Here is a 15,338-nt window from a genome sequence, read left to right on the forward strand (position 1 = left end):
TAAAAAAGCCTATTTAATGACTATAGTAGAGTCTGTTTTTTCAGTCATTCATCCAGTAAATGTCTATTGAATGTTTACCTCTGTGGGAGATGGTGAGGATACCCTAATAAGAGCTGATCAGAGCCAGTGCTTATTGAAGTGCTTTGCACCAGGTACTGTACTAAGTGCTTTGTGTTGTTGATTCTTTTCATTCTTATAACAACCTTATGGTGTAGGTACTTTTGTTCTCCCCATTTTCTAGATGTGGAAATGGTGGTACAGAGAGGTTAAGCAGTTTGCCCAAGGTCATAGAGCTCGTACGTGGCAGAACCAGGATTTGAATCCAAGCAGCCTGGCTCCCCTGCTCCTAATCCCTAAATTATACTGATTCTAAAGTATCAATACTTTAAACAATTCTAAACTCTCTAAACTACTGCCATTATACCAAGAGTACGGTGAAAAAAATAGACATCGTCCATACCCTTATGGAGATTATGATCCAGAGGAGAGAGAGGCAGGAAACAAAAAATACACCAATAGGGACTTCCCTGGTGGTCCAGTGGTTAAGAATCTGCCTTCCAATGCAGGGGACGCTGGTTCATCCCTGGTGGGGGAACTAAGATCCCACATGCCACGGGGCAGCTAAGCCCGCATGCCACAACTAGAGAGAAGCCCACTGCTGCAACGCAACGAAGAGCCCGTGCTGCAACTAAGACCCGATGCAGTCAAATAAATAAATATTTACAAAAAAATACACCGATAAATGTATAATTACAAAGTATGTAAAGTCTTATGATGGAAAAGTAAAAAAGATTATAGCAGGGGGACATGAATTATATTGGAGCTTTGGGGGAGGTTTCTCTGAAGAAGTGATATTTAAGCAGAGACTAGAAGGAAGAACGGGGAAGGAAAAGGAATAGCATGTGTGAAAGCCTTGGGGTGGGAAAGAACTTGGCACATTTGAGAAGCTGAAAAAAGACGGGTGTGCTTTGAATGCAATGAGCAGTGGGTAAGAATGGGGGGCATAGGATGAGGATAGAGATTTAGGCAGGACTGTGTCAAGGATTTTGGATTTTTTTCCTAGGTATAATCAGAAGCCTTTGAAGGTTTTAAGAATGAGTGTTGTAACCTAATATATGATTTTTAAAAAATTATTCTGGCTACATTGTGAAAATTTTTGAAAATCTGTGGTGGAAAAAATTGGAAATTGTGGAAAATTTGGAAAGAGAGGAAGTGGGGAAAGTCTAATAATTAGGCTGCCTTATAGTGGTCCAGGCAAAAGATGACAATGGTTTGGATTAGGCTGTAGGCAGAGGAGATGGAGGAAAGTAGAAAGATTCAGTAGGTATTTTAGAATTAGGACAGAACGACTTAATGATGGATTGGATATGTGGGAAGAGAGAGGTATCAGGTATGATTCCCAGATTTCTGGCATGAGTATCAGCATCTCAGAAGTTGCCATTTCTGAGGTGGAAACATTGGAGGAGGGGTAGGTTTTAACTTGAGTTGGGGAGTGGAATGAAAGCCTCAATTTTAGTCATGCTAAGTGTGAGATATCTGTGAAATAATACACGTGGACCCATCAAGTAAGCAGTCATTGAGCTAATGCTCAAAAATGGCGCTGGAAATAAATCTGGATGCCCCAGTATATAGGTGTTAACAGTCAAGGAAAATGGATGAGTTTACCCAGACGAAAGGCATGTATAGTCGAGGAGTTAGAAGAGCGCTTAGGACCAAGCTGCAAGGAATTTAAGAGAAAATCTCAGAAACTGGGAGAAGAGCGTGTTTCAGGGAGGAAGTGATCACCTGTATTTTGTTTGATTTAGCAACACAGAGATCACTGATGATCATAGCAAGAACAGCATTGGAGGAATGTAGGGCCAGAGCCAGATTAAAGTGCGTTTAAGAAGTGGAAAGGGAGGAAGTGGAGATGGTCTGTATATTTAGATTATTACCATGTGTGTCTTCCCATAAGAAGTAAGACTTTAAAAAGAAGTAATATCATAAGGTCCATGAACATAGGAACAGTACCTTTTCATTTTGTTGTCCTTGCCTGCTTAGCCTTGGTGTCTTGCGAAAAAGTTGTATTAAAGCAGAAAGGGGCAAGGGAATGAGGATATTCTCAAGATGGTGAGATAATGATTGTCATGGTCTTTATATGTGGCCTTGGAGTTTAAGGCTTTATGTATACTTTTTAGCTTTGCTTTTTAGCTTTGCTATCATTAGCCTTTCTATTTTCACCTCCCTACCTAATGGATCTTTTGTATTTTAGTATTACTGGTTTTGGATTTTTTAAATTATTATTATATTTATTAACCACCTGCTTTGAGCAAGCACTTTCTTTTTTTAAATTAATTAATTAATTTACTTTTGGCTGCGTTGGGTCTTCGTTGCTGCACGGGCTTTCTCGTTGCGGCGAGCAGGGTCTACTCTTTGTTGCGGTGCGCAGGCTTCTCATTGCGGTGGCTTCTCTTGTTGTGGAGCACAGGCTCTGGGCTCATGGGCTTCAGTAGTTGTGGCTCGCGGGCTCTAGAGCACGGGCTCAGTAGTTGTGGCGCATGGGCTTAGTTGCTCCGCAGCATGTGGGAACTTCCTGAACCAGGGCTCGAACCCACGTCCCCTGCATTAGCAGGCGGATTCTTAACCACTGTGCCACTAGGGAAGCGCCAGTTTTGGTTTTTAAAGTTCATACGTTACCTTTATCTTTTTCTTACTGCTTTCCTATGGTCATTATTGCTGTAGCTAATTAGCTGATACGCTTGGTTATTTACTTTATTTCCCTTTATTCATTCACTTATTTATTGGTTCTTGTTTCCATATGGGATACTGTATAACCCTAGACTTTATTTTGGTTTCTATTTTGTTTCCCATTTACATATTCTTTGCTCAAAGTCTAATTGACTATATTGAAGTAATATTAAACATTTTGGCTACCATTCTGCCTAGACTTTACTGGAAAGGGTAAGCATTTTATGGTTATTGTGCCCATTAGTTCTCCTAGCATTCTTTTTTTTCTTTTAAAATAATTTATTGAGGTAAAATTCACATAACACAAAATTAACCATTTTAAAGTGAACAGCAGTTCAGTGGCATTTGCACAGTGTTGTGCAACTACTACCTCTATCTAGTTCCAAAACATTTCCATCATTCCAAAGTAAATTCTCTTTCCAATTGAGCAGTTTCTCTTCATTCCCCCCTTCCACTAGCCTCTGGAAATGAGCAATCTGCATTCTGTCTCTATGGATTGATATATTTTGGCTATTTCATATAAGTGGAATCATCTAGTATATAACCTTTTGTGTATGTATAGACCATAATTTGTTTATCCATTCATCCATTAATGAACTGTTTAGACTGTTTCCACCTTTTGGATATTATGAATAGTGCTACTGTAAACATGCACGTGCATGTACTTGCTTCAGTTGTTTTGGGTACGTACCTAGGAGTGGAATTACAGAGCCCTATGGTAATGTATTTGTTATGATTTTTCCTAAACCATAGGCATCAAAGCCAACATCTGCAGTTTCTATAGAGTGTGTGATGTGAGAGTTGTTGGCTTAGATTGGGATTGAGAATCTCTTTTCGTGTGGTTAATTTTTTGAGGAATTGAGTTCTCCTTTACTCATTTTGTTATTTGCATTTTACTGATGGGATAATTGAGGTACAGCATCTGCATGGTTTTAACTTCATATCTTCTTCAGAGCAAGTCAGTGATGGAACTGGGAATTTAAGACTCTTAATCACGTTCTTTGTCTAGGTGACCCACTGAAAGCCATGTGGCATTTACATGAAGCTGTTTGAAATAGGTTTCCTATATTTTATAGTCTCTTGAAGGGATATTGTTCAGGTGGTGTTAAGCAGATGGTTTCTTTCCATAGTGGAGAAGACAAGAGGGAATGTGGTTTTTTTTTTTTTTTCTTTTTTTTTTTGCGGTACGCGGGCCTCTCACTGTTGTGGCCTCTCCCGTTGCGGAGCACAGGCTCGGGACGCGCAGGCTCAGCGGCCATGGCTAACGGGCCTAGCCGCTCCGCGGCATGTGGGATCTTCCTGGACTGGGGCACGATCCTGTGTCTCCTGCATCGGCAGGCGGACTCTCAACCACTGCACCACCAGGGAAGCCCGGAATGTGTTTTATTTGCAACGGAAAAGATATAGATTACAAATTAGAAACAACTTCCTGACTACAAGATACTGGAATGTTACCAAGGAAGGTTGTGAAATATCTTTCCCAAAGACTTTGTAACTGTCTTTCTAGGATGATTTAGGTGTGCACTTGTTAAGAAATGAGGGAGATGACAAAGACGACTTCCTGAGGTCCCTGGTAACCGCAGGAAATAGTTGTTTGATGGTTAATCAAACAGTATCTCTGGCATTTTAATGAGTATATTTTCATTTTCCTTATGAAAAAATAATCATTAGAGAGTAGGTGAATTGCTCAAGGTCTCCTGGTAAAATAGATTAGCATTCTGAATCTTCTTGGCTCCCAAGTTGAATGCTTAGGGATGTGTTCTTTATTGTAAATGAGTCTTTTCATGGCTGTATGATGTATTATTGTTATAATTCTTCCTAAACTGTAGGGGGTCAAAGCCAATACCTGCAGTTTCCATAAAGTTGATAATTTGATAGTTGTTGGTTGGGCTTAGATTGGGACTGAGAACCTCTTTCCTATGAAAATGGATTTAGTCTCCTGTTACACATGTAGAAAAGGGAACACATTATCAGTAACAGACTAAGGTAATAGATTTTTTTTTTTTTTTTTTGGTTAATAGATTCTTAATGACTAGTTTAGGAAGGGCCAGGTTAAAGTTGCTTGGGTGAAGGTGCACATGACATCAGCATATTTTTGGTTTGTAATGCCTGGAGAAATAGAAGCCAGAAGATGGGCAAATGAACATTAGATTCTGTTGTAGAACTTGAACATAAAAATACTCATTAAATGCAATATTAAGTAGCCAATTTAAATGCTCACCTCAGGAAGTGCCAAATTTAAGGTGCTCAGAACAACATTAACTCATTCATCTGACACTTGCGGTCTGCATTATGGTAACTCATAAGGGATCTCAGGTCCATTATAAACATTGTGCTTTGAGATCCATGGGTCATTGACTGACGGGGAAACTATGGGAAACTAAGCTGGGAGAGGGTATTACCATTGGTACCTTTAATGAAGGGTTTGTTAGGCTTGTTTATTTTAGTTGAGCTGTGGGAGCATTTGCTTGTTTACTTCTTTGCTACTGAAGATAACCATCAAGTATATTTTATTGAGCTTTCTTGAATTGGCAACAACTGCTACCTCTGCAGGATAAAAGAGGGGGGAGCCAACTTTCCAATACTTAACCATCTGCTGGGAAGTTTATATTTGTTCGTCCACGTAATGTTAATAACAAAACCTATGAAGTGGATGGTGGTATCTCTGTTGCAAAGAACAAGAAAAAGTGTTCCCGCATGAGGGGTCTCAGGTCTGTTACCAGAATTGTGCTTTGAGGTCTACTGGTCCTCATACAGATGGTGAGTGGCAAAGCTGAGATGGAGAAGGCAGCCTTCTGTATTAAGCTAGTGTGTTCTTTCGAGGTGCCTAAGGGATGGCCATGAGAGTAAGGAAGAGCTTTGGTTCTCCCATTCTGCTTAAACCAGAGCAGCTCATCTTTGATCTCTTTTATATTTTAGTGTTTTCACATAAGATTTCATTTGGAAAAAGGGTTTTGCTTCTATAAAAACAAAAAAAGGAAACAGAGCAGCTCAACTTTGATCTCTTTTATATTTTAGTGTTTTCACATAAGATTTCATTTGGAAAAAGGGTTTTGCTTCTATAAAAACAAAAAAAGGAAAGGAAGAAAACATGGAAGACCACTGTGGAATCATGAAAGAAATTAGTTAAGACAACCTGAAGATTGAAAAGATGGCTAATTACATAACTACCAATCAGGAAATCATGTCAGAGTTTGAAGTGACTTGATGTCACAGCCACATGTGCAGTGCAGTTATTCTGTTCCTAGGGAGCATAGGATAGTGGGAAAAGAGTGTGGACTCTAGAGTTTAAATTCTAGCCCAGCCCCTGGGTAGCTGTGGAATTTGGGGATTCTTCTTCAAACCTGGTGTGCACCAGTGTACAATACAACACCTATCTTTCAAGAGTTGTTGTAAGGATAAGAAATATCATGTAAATACTGTGAGTGCCTGGCTCATAGTCGTATCCCCCCCAATGCTAGCTATTGCTAAGATGATGATGATGTTGATGATGGCAATTTTTTAGTGTATTAACATTGCCTTCCCAAATGCCTGAAGCTGCCTTATCAAGGATAGGCAGTCCTTTACCTCTGTATATATGTATCTCATCATGCTTAGCATGTCTGTTTTTGATAAAGTTCATCTTTAAACTACACATGATTCATGAATGCATCTATCATTTATGAAATGAGAAAACTTGAACATCACTAAGTTTTTCATTGGACTTAAAAGAAAGAAGCAGGAGTGGAAAGGAACTCCATACAATGAGTTGAGAGACCTGGGCTTTTGTCTGAGAGCTGCCCTTAGTGAGTCTTGTAACAATGGACAAGTGAATTTTTACCTTTTTAAGTCTCTATGTTCAAAATGATGTCTAAGTCACTTTTAACTCTGCACATCCATGATTTCACCAAAAAGGTTAATTTCTTTTCATTGCCAAAATTTCAAAAAATTACAGCATTAAGGAGCTTTCTGCTGATTTGAGCTGGCAGCTTCTGTTCATACTAATTGAGCATGTCTGGGGCAGTGTTTTGTATAGAAGGACATTGCAGACCTTTTGCCAGAGATCACGAAGAGAAATATGTGACTTGTAGAATATGAGTGGAATTGAAACTAAGAACAATTGTAAAGAAGCTAATGTCACTTGATTTCGGGAGGAGAGCTGGATTCTTCAAACCCACAGCACTTTGTACTTCCTTGAGGGTAACACTCGCCACATATCAACATGGCAGTTATAGTTACAGTATATTGCAGTTGCAGTTTGAAAGCTCTTTGAGGTTGGAGGCCTTTTCTGCGTTGTGTTTGGTTGTTTTTACCTCTCTTTCACTGTCACCTATGATAGGTCCTGGCACATAATATAGTCCCCCCAGACATGCTAAATGGAAAAAAAGGTTGAATCAAAGTCAGCAGACATTTAGAAAATGGATTCTGCCTAAATACACTTATTACACTTATTGAATCTCTTCTGTTGACATGTGATATTATAGGAAAACCTGATAAAGTGGAAAAAGCACTTGTACCTTTGAATGCCAGCTTTACCACTTGCTGGCTGTTTGATCATGGGCAAGTAATTTCACATCAAGCCAGGTTTTGGTCTGTAAAATGGTAGTGGGGTAGGAGGGCGCTCTAGAGATACAGTACATAAAACATTAAGTGCTTAATTGTGGTAGTTGCTTTTTTACAAATGGATGTCTTAAATGTTATCAACAATATATTTTGCACTTCTGCTTGAAGGAGGAATACATTTTCAGGGAAGTTTGTTTGCTATGGCTTCAGTATGTGGGAGAATTATCCCCCCTTGCAGTTTTCTGCTGAAAAGAAATCATTTAGCATTTCTTCTTCCATGGGCCCCCCGGGATGGTTCCATGGAGGAGGCAGAGAGGGGGATGGGATCCTCGAAGAGCTGCTGAAGAACTTGCATTTTTGCAGATCTCTTTAGAATGCTATTTGTATATTGTGCTCTCACTGAATGCACCTGGCTCAGCTATGGCACATTAGCACGGTAAACATTTGTCAGATTTGCCCCAGTCAGAAAATTTTCTATACCTGCCATCCTACTTGGCACTTAAATTTTTTTTTTTTTTAGCTCTCTATGATATAGTGATGATAGGTGAAGAAGATAGGCTGCAGGGTAATGTGTAGTATGTATGATCCCATTTTGATACAATAAACAAAAAGTATTAAATGCATGCCTGTTTGTATGAGCAGTGAGTTTGCATGGTTATCTCAAGAGGGAGGGAATAGAATGGGTAGGGAAAGAGATTGACCACAGACTACTGTTTTACTTGTTACAAGAGGCATGTGTTGCCTTCATTTCTGATTAAACTTTTTGTTTACAGGTTATTGTAGGTTTACGTGCAGTTGTAAGAAATAATAGTGAGATAGATCCTGTGTGTCCTTTACCCAGTTTCCCCCAATGGTAACATCTTACAGAACCATAGAATACTGTCACAACCTGGGTATTGCCATTGACACAGTCAAGATACAGAACATTTCCATCCCACAGGATCTCTCCTGATGCCATTTTATAGCCACTGCTGCTCCCCCCCGCACCAAATCATAATGATCTGATAGTGCAGTGGATAAAGTTGCAATAAAGTTTTTGTGCAGATGATCAAGGGAAGATACCCCCTGGGGAAGATGGCCCATCTCCCACTCCCCCGGCCCTATCTGTCCCTGGCAACCTGTTATTTCAAGAATGTTATGTGGGACTTCCCTGGTGGTGCAGCAGTTAAGAATCTGCCGGCCATTGCAGGGGACATGGGTTCGATCCCTTGTCCGGGAAGATCCCACATGCTGCGGAGCAGCTAAGCCCATGCGCCACAATGACTGAGCCTGCGCTCTAGAGCCCGGGAGCCACAACTACTGAGCCACGTGCCACAACTACTGAAGCCCACGTGCCTAGAGCCCGTGCTCTGCAACAAGAGAAGCCACCACAGTGAGAAGCCCACGCACTGCAATAGAGTAGTCCCCGCTCGCTGCAACAAGAGAAAGCCCACATGCAGCAACGAAGACCCAACGCAGCCAAAAATAAAATTAATTTTTTTAAAAAAGAATGTTATGTGAATAAAATCATATAGTGTGTAACTTTTTTTTTTTTCTCTTAATTAAAGAAAATTTTTTTTTGCCTTCGCTGCTGGTTATGCGATCTTAGTTCCCCGACCAAGGATTGAACCCAGCCCAGGCAGTGAAAGTGCTGAGTGCTAAACACTGGACCGCCAGGGAATTCCCAGCATGTAACCTTTTGGATTGGCCTTTTTCAATCAGTGTAATTCCCTGTAGAGTCATCTAAATTGCATGAATCAATAGTGCTCCTTTCTTTTCTTTCTTAATATTTATGTACTTATTTATTTATTTGGCTGTGTCGGTCTTTAGTTGCAGCATGCAGGATCTAGTTCCCTGACCAGGGATGGAACCTGGGCCCCCTGCATTGAGAGTGCAGAGTCTTAACCGCTGGAACACCAGAGAGGTCCCAGTGCCCCTTTCTTTTTAATTGCTGAGTAGTATTCCATGGTTTGGATATACTTCAGTTTGTTTAATCACTTGCCCATTGAAGAACATCTGAGTTTTTTCCCAGTCCTTGACTATTACTGATAGAGATGCTGTGGACATTTGTGTACCTTTTTTTGTGCAAACATGCGTTCTCTGGGATAAATGATGTATGGTATATGTTGCTTTTTTCTTTTGGCTATGCTGTGCCACATGTGGGATCTTGGTTCCCCAATCAGGGATTGAGCCCGTGCCCCCTGCATTCGGAGCTTGGAGTCTTAACCACTGGACCGCCAGGGAAATTCCTGTACTGCTCCCCCCACCCCACTTTATTGATTGATTGATTGATTGATTGGCTGTATTGGGTCTTAGTTGCGGCCGCGGGACCTTCGTTAAGACATGTGGGATCTTTTTGGTCATTGTGGCGCACGGGCTCTTCGTTGCAGCATGAGAGCTTCTCTCTAGTTGTGGAGTGCGGGTTTTCTCTCTCTAGTTGTAGCACATGGGCTCTGTAGTTGTGGCGTGCAGGCACCAGAGCGCGTGGGCTCTGTAGTTTGCAGCACGTGGGCTATCTCGTTGAGGTGTGCGAGCTCAGTAGTTTGGCGCGAGGGCTTAGTTGCCCTGCGGCCTGTGGGATCTTAGTTCCCCAACTGACTGGAGATCGAACCCGCGTCCCCTGCATTGCAGGACGAATTCTTTACCACTGAACCACCAGGGAAGTCCCTGTATTGCTTTTTTAAATTTAAAAAAAAAAAAAGGAAAAAAATTAGAGGTAAAACAACTTATATGATTGCCTTTCAAAGTACATATTCAAACCCTACATTCTTGGTGTACATAACTTATTTATGTTGATTTCTGGTGTTTTGCTCTAGCAACAAGGCAATAATAATAACGCTGTAGTTTTCCTTGTTTCTTTCAACTGATGATCTGTGTATTTATTACACTCACAGCCTACCTGGAGGCAAGTAATGGTTAGTGCTGGTGTGGTTAACTCCTTTATAGATAGGGAGGTTGAGGCATGGGTATTGTGGAATTTGCCTAAGGTTACAGCACTGTGTTCTGACTCAGATTCATTCAGATTTATTCCTTCTCTTTCTGTCTCCTGAATTAACTCTTTGTAATTTTGACCTAGGTGTGAGGACACGAAAAGGATTTTTTTCTGTATCTGAGGTTTAAGTGCTTGTTCTGTAGAAACAATATAGAGTAGTGGTTAGAGTATGCACTTTGGCATCTGATTTTTTCTTTTTTCTTAAGTCTTTATTGAATTTGTTACAATATTGCTTCTGTTTTATGTTTTGGTTTTTTGGCCCTGAGGCATGTGGGATCTTAACTCCCTGACCAGGGATCGAACCCACTCCCCCTGCATTGGAGGTCAAGTCTTAACCACTAGACTGCCAGGGAAGTCCCATCTGATTTGATTTTGAATCTCTCCTCCACATGGACAAATCATTTAACCTCTCTAAGCCTCAGTTTTGTGATTTGTAAATGGGGATAATGATAGTACTTATCTTCATAGTGTTGCTGTGAGAAGTAAATAAGATGTGTGGAAAAGTGCTTAGCACTGTCAGGTGTGTAGCACATATTCAGTGAATGTTCGATAAAAGTATTGCTTTAAATATATGTGTTATACTCTGCCACTGGGCTTGTCTTTATCAGTTGGTGGATGATTGGATAAAATATTGGGATCTTACTGCCATGTACTTGTAAGGCTTTAAGATTGCTGTAACTTTTGAGATAAGAATACTTTCTTTTAATGCTATTTCAAATTTAGTCTTATATATACTTATTTAAAAATAGGAAGTGATAGGGCTTCCCTGGTGGCGCAGTGGTTGGGGGTCCGCCTGCCGATGCAGGGGACGCGGGTTCGTGCCCGGTCTGGGAGGATCCCGTGTGCTGCGGAGCGGCTGGGCCCGTGAGCCATGGCCGCTGGGCCTGCGCGTCCGGAGAGGCCGCAGCGGTGAGAGGCCCGCATACCGCAAAAAAAAAAAAAAAATAGGAAGTGATGTTGGATTATATTTATTATAGTATTAGTTTGTATGAAAATATTTTAAAGTTTCTCCTGAGTTATTCATATTTTCTCAGGCTCATAGTAATAGAAAACTAGAAAGTGATTCTGAACTGTTGATTTCCTTCCTTTAATCTGTCCCCCCCAAAAACATTACTTTTCATATTTTCTTCCTAACATTTATCAGTACTTGAAAGTGTCATCATTTTTTAAATTACATAAATAATCACATAAGCTCCTTGAGGGCAGGTATTTCTCATTTGCTGTAGTATCCTCAGTGCCTAGAATAGTGCTGAGTACATAGATACTCAGTAAACACTTGCTGGCTGTCTGTTATTGCTTTTGCATCTTTCCAGTCCCCCTTAAGTGTTTTTTATTTGGGAAGTAGGGAAAATACCATCCAACTTCTAGTCAGAGCTTAAAATGAGTAGGTTCTTAAAATCCAGTGCCTTATTTTGATTGGCTGAGAAATGTGATTGGCAAGGTAGAAGGGCATCTGGACCTTTTAGCATAAGAGCTCTGCATTTAATAATTTGACTTCTCCTTTTCCTGAAGCCTTGAGGGAAATTTTTCCTTTCCCTATTCTAGTCAGCCAAGAACCTGACCTGGGCTGACTCTAACATTGGAGAACACTGAACACAGTATCTGCTGAGCCAAGGACTGAGAGTCAAGCTCTGATACTATCTGAAGGAAAAGCCTGAATTCAAATCCTGCTTTGCCTACTGACTCATCTTGCAAACCTAGATGAATTTCTTAACCTCTTCCAGGTTTAAATGTTCTTATTTGTCTGGTGAGTAATCTTACCTGTCTGGGCTTGTGAGGATACCTGGCTTAATGTTCTCAAAGCTTTTTACAGTACTGTTGCTGTGGCTCCAGGAGTTTCCAGGAACTACTGGGGGCAGTGTGGTACTCCAGGGAGGAGAGCTGGACTCTTTTTCCCAAAGACTACGCAGAAAACAGAAAGATGTGATCCTTCGTGATTTGAAATCGGCTCTACTTCAGCCTCCTAATGTTGTTGGTGGATGAAAGGTATGTTGTTGCCAAAGCTATTAGGCCTGTTTGCCTGAGGCAGCTGGGGTCAGTTCCCATTTCTGGGGTTAAGCTGTTTTTGTTTCTGTGAAATTTCTTCCATCAAAAGCTACTCTTTTTTCTTTCTTTCTTTCTTTTTTGCTTGCTAGTAGGAAATCTCTTGCCATTTTTGTGCACTTAGCAGTAGCCTTCCTGGTCCTGATTCTGTTGACAGCTTGGGACTCAAAAATTGAGCTTCAATTTCTTTTTGGTTCAGTGGTTTCCTCTGTGTTCTTCCTTGAGTTTTCAGGGGTTCTCAGCTCACTGTTTTCCCCAGAAGAGTTTGCAGGTGAAGCTTCGTTTCTTTTCTCTTCATTCTTCTGAGGTAAGTGAGAGTAAGGAAGATTGTCAGTCTCAAATTTGGGTCTTACGGCTTTCTGTTTCTAGCTTTGATCATAGGAGCGTAAACTTTACTATGTTGCAGACATTAGGTTATATCATTGTGAGTTACTTTAGGAAGCCGTAGTCAGCAAAATCTATAGCAGAAAAGCTGGTGTGTTTTTCTCCCCTTCATTATAATAACAGTCACTAGAATTTTTTAGTTTTATATGTTCAAAGCATTTTGGAAAGTTGTTAGCTTATTTGTGATATACCCTGTAGTGGTCTTCCTTACACAGAGTTTATATATAAAAAACGCCCTGGGGAGTGTATGAGAAAAAGATAGATATGAGAAAAAGAGGTTACCTTGCTTGTTTATCTCTTGGTAAATTTGGGCTGACAACCTTTTACAGGTACTTGATTCACTATTGTCTCTTAGCCTAACTTTCTAGAGGCAGACCAGTTGTATTTTAGAGTATTTATAATTCTGAACATAAATGCTGTGCATGTCTACAGTACAGGTGCAGGTTCTATTAACATTTTATTTCTGGTCTTTGGCTGCTTATAAAGGGGCTGTGTATAATTTTGATTGTATAGGTCTTGATTCCATCAAATTATTTGCTTTTAGTTCGTCGGGTGATTAATTAGAGGTACTCTCTGATTCTGCTTCATAGCCACTGTAGTTTCCTTTGCACTTTCTCTTAGAGCTGCATGTGCCGGACTTCTTTGTGTGAAGTCCCATTTATTGTTTATTCTGATTACTGTTGGTTCCTAACTTGGCTTTTACTTAGAAAAGTTGTAATCCTGCCTTGAACTTTTTGCGACTCGTAAGATACTCCAAGGATATTATTCCTTTAAGGTAGAAAGAGAGGGTGTTATTACTTTCAGTTTTTATATGTAGAGTGTGATTTGTTCAAGATTATATAACACCTCAGTGGTAGGAATCAGTCATTGAAGCTTCTTACCTATTAGTCTTATCTTTCCCCATTAAATCACATCACTTTTATATCCAGCACTCTCAAGCTCAGAAGATACAATATCCCATATTCCCAACCTTGCTCTCAGAAAATCCACTGCTTCTGTATTTTGTTCTAAATATGCTGTGTTTCAAATATGAGTATAAAGAAGCATTGTTATATGAGTATAAAAAGTACAAAAGACTCCTGTCATCTCTGTATATGTATTTTTTTAGGTTTAGCCCCCCTCCCCCTTAGTAGTGGTAGGGATGGATTTGCCCTGTTCATATTCTGTTGCCTGGCCTTGTCTTGATTAATGACATGTACATAATGAAATGACTTGTTGAGATTAGTTAATGGTACAAAGTTTTCTCTTTTTGGAGATATTTGACTCGTAGAAATTGAATTTATGACCTCGAACCAACAGCACTACCTATAACTAACCACTTTTTTTTCACCTAGGTGTTGCTATTTATGAGAGTTTGGTGTTTGTTTTGGGCTTTCCTCACAGTTGGATATAAATACACACACATATTCATTCTCTTCTATGTTAGGCACTAAAGTAGGTACTGGACTAGGACAGACATGATTTTTGCCCTCACAGAGCTTATAGTCTAGTGAGGAAGATGGAGTCCTAACAAGGCATTACGTACACTGGGTATTAGGTAGTAGTGTTTTAGTTATCTGTTGCTGTACAGAAACCACCTCTGATGTGTGTTTTTTTTTTCCAAAACTGGCAAGCATTTCTCCAATTCTCAGCAGACACTGACCAGGTGTCCGACAAATTTAACTCAGTTCTGACGCTCTCTACCTGGATATAGCATCTGATCCCACAGGTTTAAGGGCTCAGTCCCAAAAAACTGCACCCCCTCAACTTTAGACGCTGATTGCAAGTCCAGGTTGTAACCTGTGCTTCTGATTGATGGGCTATAGGTGGTAGGTTCCCACAACCCCCTTTTTGGGTTGGACTAATTTGATAGAGTGGCTCACAGAACTCAAATATTTACTTATATTTACCAGTTTATTATAAAGGATTCAGATGAACAGCCAGATGAAGAAGTACATAGGGCAAGATCTGGAAGAGTCCCAAGCACAGGAGCCTCTGTCCCTGTGGAACTGGGGTGCATCACCCTCCTGGGCTGTGAATGTGTTCACCAGCCTGGAAACTCATCAGATCTTGTACAGTAGTATGTATGTATGTATGTATGTGTGTGTGTATGTATTTTTTATATCCATTTGTTTACTCATTTGGTTGCACTGGGTCTCAGTTGCGGGAGGTGGGCTCCTTAGTTGTGGCTCGCCAGCTCCTTAGTTGCGGCATGCGGGCTCCTTAGTCGTGGCATGCAAACTCTTAGTTGTGGCATGCATGTGGTATCTAGTTCCCCGAGCAGGGATTGAACCCGGGTCCCCTGCACTGGGAGCGAGGAGTCCCAACCACTGCGCTACCAGGGAAGTCCCTTCAATAGTTTTTATAGCGCTTAATCTGCAGGCCCATCTATCCCCTTTCCTGTCCCAGAGGTCAGTGGGTGAGACTGAAAGTTCCAATCTTCTAATCACTTGGTCTTTCTGGTGACCAGCCCCATCCTGAGGCTTTCTAGGGGTACCTCCCTAAGTCACCTGTTAGCATAAGTTTAAAAGAGACTCCTTATGAATGACAGAAGACTTCTATCACTCAAGAAATTTCAAGGGTTTTAGGAGCTCTGTGCCAAAAATGGGGACTAAGACCAAATATGTATTTCTTATTATAAATCACAGTATCACACCACCTCCATATTTGTGGCTTGAGACAATGATGTGTT

At 40.6% G+C, this 15,338-nt stretch overlaps 1 protein-coding gene across 16 annotated transcripts in view; it reads left to right on the forward strand.

The window, feature by feature from the left end:
* AMBRA1 (autophagy and beclin 1 regulator 1) overlaps nt 1–15,338 on the forward strand; it is a 175,740-nt gene that overhangs the window by 6,177 nt on the left and 154,225 nt on the right. For 8 of the 16 annotated variants that reach the window (XM_027114851.1, XM_027114841.1, XM_027114842.1 and 5 more), the window contains exon 2: nt 11,786–12,226. The exons of 5 other annotated variants lie outside the window; for them this stretch is intronic. The gene's annotated coding sequence lies outside the window, so the exon portion shown is untranslated. Of the gene's footprint in view, nt 1–11,188; nt 12,227–15,338 lie in introns of those variants that run through there. 3 more of the 16 variants (XM_027114838.1, XM_027114837.1, XM_027114834.1) reach the window with 3 other exon arrangements.

This window comes from Aethalodelphis obliquidens, unplaced genomic scaffold (genome assembly GCF_003676395.1).
Source record: "Aethalodelphis obliquidens isolate GAN/ISIS:26980383/991018 unplaced genomic scaffold, ASM367639v1 scaffold14, whole genome shotgun sequence".
Taxonomy (NCBI): domain Eukaryota; kingdom Metazoa; phylum Chordata; class Mammalia; order Artiodactyla; family Delphinidae; genus Aethalodelphis; species Aethalodelphis obliquidens.